The following is a 6,000-nucleotide window of genomic DNA, read 5'->3' on the forward strand; positions in this document are numbered from 1 at the left end:
GTGTATGCCCAGCAGTGGGATTGCTGGATCATAAGGCAGTTCTATTTCTAGTTTTTTAAGGAATCTCCACACTGTTCTCCATAGTGGCTGAACTAGTTTGCATTCCCACCAACAGTGTAAGAGGGTTCCCTTTTCTCCACACCCTCTCCAGCATTTATTGCTTGTAGACTTTTGGATCGAAGCCATTCTGACTGGTGTGAAATGGTACCTCATAGTGGTTTTGATTTGCATTTCTCTGATAATGAGTGATGTTGAGCATCTTTTCATGTGTTTGTTAGCCATCTGTATGTCTTCTTTGGAGAAATGTCTATTTAGTTCTTTGGCCCATTTTTTGATTGGGTCATTTATTGTTCTGGAGTTGAGCTGTAGGAATTGCTTGTATATTTTTGAGATTAGTTGTTTGTCAGTTGCTTCATTTGCTATTAATTTCTCCCATTCTGAAGGCTGCCTTTTCACCTTGCTAATAGTTTCCTTTGATGTGCAGAAGCTTTTAAGTTTAATTAGGTCCCATTTGTTTATTTTTGCTTTTATTTCCAATATTCTGGGAGGTGGGTCATAGAGGATCCTGCTGTGATGTACATCGGAGAGTGTTTTGCCTATGTTCTCCTCTAGGAGTTTTATAGTTTCTGGTCTTACATTTAGATCTTTAATCCATTTTGAGTTTATTTTTGTGTATGGTGTTAGAAAGTGTTCTAGTTTCATTCTTTTACAAGTGGTTGACCAGATTTCCCAGCACCACTTGTTAAAGAGATTGTCTTTAATCCATTGTATATTCTTGCCTCCTTTGTCAAAGACAAGGTGTCCATATGTGTGTGGATTTATCTCTGGGCTTTCTATTTTGTTCCATTGATCTATATTTCTGTCTTTGTGCCAGTACCATACTGTCTTGATAACTGTGGCTTTGTAGTAGAGCCTGAAGTCAGGTAGGTTGATTCCTCCAGTTCCATTCTTCTTTCTCAAGATAGCTTTGGCTATTCGAGGTTTTTTGTATTTCCATACAAATTGTGAAATTATTTGTTCTAGCTCTGTGAAGAATACCGTTGGTAGCTTGATAGGGATTGCATTGAATCTATAAATTGCTTTGGGTAGTATACTCATTTTCACTATATTGATTCTTCCAATCCATGAACATGGTATATTTCTCCATCTATTAGTGTCCTCTTTGATTTCTTTCACCAGTGTTTTATAGTTTTCTATATATAGGTCTTTAGTTTCTTTAAATAGATATATTCCTAAGTATTTTATTCTTTCCATTGCAATGGTGAATGGAATTGTTTCCTTAATTTCTCTTTCTGTTTTCTCATTATTAGTGTATAGGAATGCAAGGGATTTCTGTGTGTTGATTTTATATCCTGCAACTTTACTATAATCATTGATTAGCTCTAGTAATTTTCTGGTGGAGTCTTTAGGGTTTTCTATGTAGAGGATCATGTCATCTGCAAATAGTGAGAGTTTACTTCTTCTTTTCCAATTTGGATTCCTTTTATTTCTTTTTCTGCTCTGATTGCTGTGGCCAAAACTTCCAAAACTATGTTGAATAGTAATGGTGAAAGTGGGCACCCTTGTCTTGTTCCTGACTTTAGAGGAAATGTTTTCAATTTTTCACCATTGAGGATAATGTTTGCTGTGGGTTTGTCATATATAGCTTTTATTATGTTGAGGTATGTTCCTTCTATTCCTGCTTTCTGGAGAGTTTTTATCATAAATGGGTGTTGAATTTTGTCAAAGGCTTTCTCTGCATCTATTGAGATAATCATATGGTTTTTATTTTTCAATTTGTTAATGTGGTGTATTACATTGATTGATTTGTGGATATTGAAGAATCCTTGCATCCCTGGGATAAAGCCCACTTGGTCATGGTGTATGATCTTTTTAATGTGTTGTTGGATTCTGATTGCTAGAATTTTGTTAAGGATTTTTGCATCTATGTTCATCAGTGATATTGGCCTGTAGTTTTCTTTTTTTGTGGGATCTTTGTCAGGTTTTGGTATTAGGGTGATGGTGGCCTCATAGAATGAGTTTGGAAGTTTACCTTCCTCTGCAATTTTCTGGAAGAGTTTGAGCAGGATAGGTGTTAGCTCTTCTCTAAATTTTTGGTAGAATTCAGCTGTGAAGCCATCTGGACCTGGGCTTTTGTTTGCTGGAAGATTTTTGATTACAGTTTCGATTTCCGTGCTTGTGATGGGTCTGTTAAGATTTTCTATTTCTTCCTGGTCCAGTTTTGGAAAGTTGTACTTTTCTAAGAATTTGTCCATTTCTTCCATGTTGTCCATTTTATTGGCATATAATTGTTGATAGTAGTCTCTTATGATCCTTTGTATTTCTGTGTTGTCTATTGTGATCTCTCCATTTTCATTTCTAATTTTATTGATTTGATTTTTCTCCCTTTGTTTCTTGATGAGTCTGGCTAATGGTTTGTCAATTTTATTTATCCTTTCAAAGAACCAGCTTTTGGCTTGTTGATTTTTGCTATGGTCTCCTTTGTTTCTTTTGCATTTATTTCTGCTCTAATTTTTAAGATTTCTTTCCTTCTACTAACCCTGGGGTTCTTCATTTCTTCCTTTTCTAGTTGCTTTAGGTGTAGAGTTAGGTTATTTATTTGAATTTTTTCTTGTTTCTTGAGGTATGCCTGTATTGCTATGAACTTTCCCCTTAGGACTGCTTTTACAGTGTCCCACAGGTTTTGGGTTGTTGTGTTTTCATTTTCATTCGTTTCTATGCAAATTTTGATTTCTTTTTTGATTTCTTCTGTGATTTGTTGGTTATTCAGCAGCGTGTTGTTCAGCCTCCATATGTTGGAATTTTTAATAGTTTTTCTCCTGTAATTGAGATCTAATCTTACTGCATTATGGTCAGAAAAGATGCTTGGAATGATTTAAATTTTTTTGAATTTACCAAGGTTAGATTTATGGCCCAGGATGTGATCTATCCTGAAGAAGGTTCCATGTGCGCTTGAGAAAAAGATGAAATTCATTGTTTTGGGATGAAATGTTCTATAGATATCAATTAGGTCTAACTGGTCTATTGTATCATTTAAAGTTTGTGTTTCCTTGTTAATTTTCTGTTTAGTTGATCTATCCATAGGTGTGAGTGGGGTATTAAAGTCTCCCACTATTATTGTGTTATTGTTAATTTCTCCTTTCATACTTGTTAGCGTTTGTCTTACATATTGCCGTGCTCCTGTGTTGGGTGCATATATATTTATAATTGTTATATCTTCTTCTTGGCTTGATTCTTTGATCATTATGTAGTGACCATCTTTGTCTCTTTTCACAGCCTTTGTTTTAAAGTCTATTTTATCTGATATGAGTATTGCTACTCCTGCTTTCTTTTGGTCCCTATTTGCATGGAAAATCTTTTTCCAGCCCTTCACTTTCAGTCTGTATGTGTCCCCTGTTTTGAGGTGGGTCTCTTGTAGACAACATATGTAGGGGTCTTGTTTTTGTATCCATTTTGGGGCATTCAACCCATTTACGTTTAAGGTAATTACTGGTAAGTATGATCCCATTGCCATTTACTTTATTGTTTTGGGTTCGAATTTATACACCGTTTTTGTGTTTCCTGTCTAGAGAATATCCTTTAGTGTTTGTTGGAGAGCTGGTTTGGTGGTGCTGAATTCTCTCAGCTTTTGCTTGTCTGAAAAGCTTTTGATTTCTCCTTCATATTTGAATGAGATCCTTGCTGGGTACAATAATCTGGGCTGTAGATTATTTTCTTTGATCATTTTAAGTATGTCTTGCCATTCCCTCCTGGCTTGAAGAGTTTCTATTGAAAGATCAGCTGTTATCCTTATGGGAATTCCCTGTGTGTTATTTGTTGTTTTTCCCTTGCTGCTGTTAATATTTGTTCTTTGTGTTTGATGTTTGTTAATTTGATTAATATGTGTCTTGGGGTGTTTCTCCTTGGGTTTATCCTGTTTGGGACTCTCTGGGTTTCTTGGACTTGGGTGATTATTTCCTTCCCCATTTTAGCGAAGTTTTCAACTATTATCTCCTCAAGTATTTTCTCATGGTCTTTCTTTTTGTCTTCTTCTTCTGGGACCCCTATGATTCGAATGTTGTAGCGTTTAATATTGTCCTGGAGGTCTCTGAGATTGTCCTCATTTCTTTTAATTTGTTTTTCTTTTATTCTCTCTGATTCATTTATTTCTACCATTCTATCTTCTAATTCACTAATCCTATCTTCTGCCTCTGTCATTCTACTATTTGTTGCCTCCAGAGTGTTTTTAATTTCATTTATTGCATTATTAATTATATATTGACTCTTTTATTTCTTCTAGGTCCTTGTTAAACCTTTCTTGCATCTTCTCAATCCTTGTCTCCAGGCTATTTATCTGTGATTCCATTTTGATTTCAAGATTTTGGATCAATTTCACTATCATTATTCGGAATTCTTTATCAGGTAGATTCCCTATTTCTTCCTCTTTTGTTTGGTTTGGTGGGCATTTATCCTGTTCCTTTATCTGCTGGGTATTCCTCCGTCTCTTCATCTTGTTTAAATTGCTGAGTTTGGGGTGTCCTTTCTGTATTCTGGCAGTTTGTGGAGTTCTCTTTATTGTGGCTTTTCCTTGCTGTGTGTGGGTTTGTACAGGTGGCTTGTCAAGGTTTCCTGGTTAGGGAAGCTTGTGTCGGTGTGCTGGTGGGTGGAGCTGTATTTCTTCTCTCTGGAGTGCAATGAAGTGTCCAGTAATGAGTTATGAGATGTCTATGGTTTTGGGGTGACTTTGGGCAGACTGTATCTTGGAGCTCAGGGCTGTGTTCCTTTGTTGCTGGAGAATTTGCTTGGTATGTCTTGCCCTGGAATTTGTTGGCCCTTGTGTGGTGCTTGGTTTCAGTGTCGGTATGGAGGCGTTTGATGAGCTCCTGTCAATTAATGTTCCTTGGAGTCAGGAGTTCCCTGGAGACAGGGTTTGGACTTAAGCCTCCTGCTTCCAGTTATTGGTCTTATTTTTACAGTAGTTTCAAAACTTCTGCTTCTATACAGCACCATTGATAAAACATCTACGTTAAAGATGAAAAGTTTCTCTACCGTGAGGGTCACCCAGAGAGGTTCACAGCGTTACATGGAGAAGAGAAGAGGGAGGAGGGAGTTAGAGGTGACCCAAATGAGTTGAGGTGGAATCAATAGAGGAGAGAGTGGGCTAGCCAGTAATCACTTTCTCATGTGCACTCCACAACTGGACCGCTCAGAGATGTTCACAGAGTTATACAGAGAAGAGAAGAAGGAGGAAGGAGACAGAGGTGGCCAGGAGGATAAAAGGGGGGAATGAAAAGGAGGGAGACAGATCCAGCCAGTAATCAGTTCCCTAAGTGTTCTCCACCGTCTGGAACTCACAGAAATTCACAGAGTTGGGTAGAGTAGAGAGGGGTTAGGGAGGAGACACAGGCGACCTGGTGGAGAAAAAGGAGAGTCCAAAGGGAGAGAGAGCAGTCAAGCCAGTAATCTCGCTCCCTAGTGAAAAATGGGTACTGAAGATTGGATTCTTAAAAGTACAAAATTGGTAACAAATACATAAAAGCAAAAATTAAAAATCTAGAGTAGAGTTTGGAATTTCAAAAATACTATGTTAAAGAAAAGAAGAAGGAAAAGAAAGAGAGAAAAAACGAACAAACACAAACAAGGTCGCGAAAATTATAAAGAAAATACAGGTACAAAATTGATAACTAATACCAAAAAGCAAAAGTTAAGAATCTAGAGTAGAGTTTGGAATTTCAAAAATACAATGTTAAAAAAAAGAAGAAGAAAAAGAAAGAAAAAAGCAAAAACAAACAAAGTCGCAAAAATTATAAAGAAAATAGAGGTACAAAATTGATAAGAAATACCAAAAAGCTAAAGTTAAAAATCTAGAGTAGAGTTTGGAATTTCAAAAATACAATGTTGAAGAAAAAAAGAAAAGGAAAAAAAAAGGTCAAAAAATTATAAAATATATATATATATATGAGGTTTGCTGTAAAAAAAAAGGTCTTTTTTTTTTTTTGCAAAGTAGTAGGTTATAAAAGT

This window comes from Bos taurus, chromosome 21, assembly GCF_002263795.3.
Source record: "Bos taurus isolate L1 Dominette 01449 registration number 42190680 breed Hereford chromosome 21, ARS-UCD2.0, whole genome shotgun sequence".
NCBI classification, from domain to species: Eukaryota; Metazoa; Chordata; class Mammalia; order Artiodactyla; family Bovidae; genus Bos; species Bos taurus.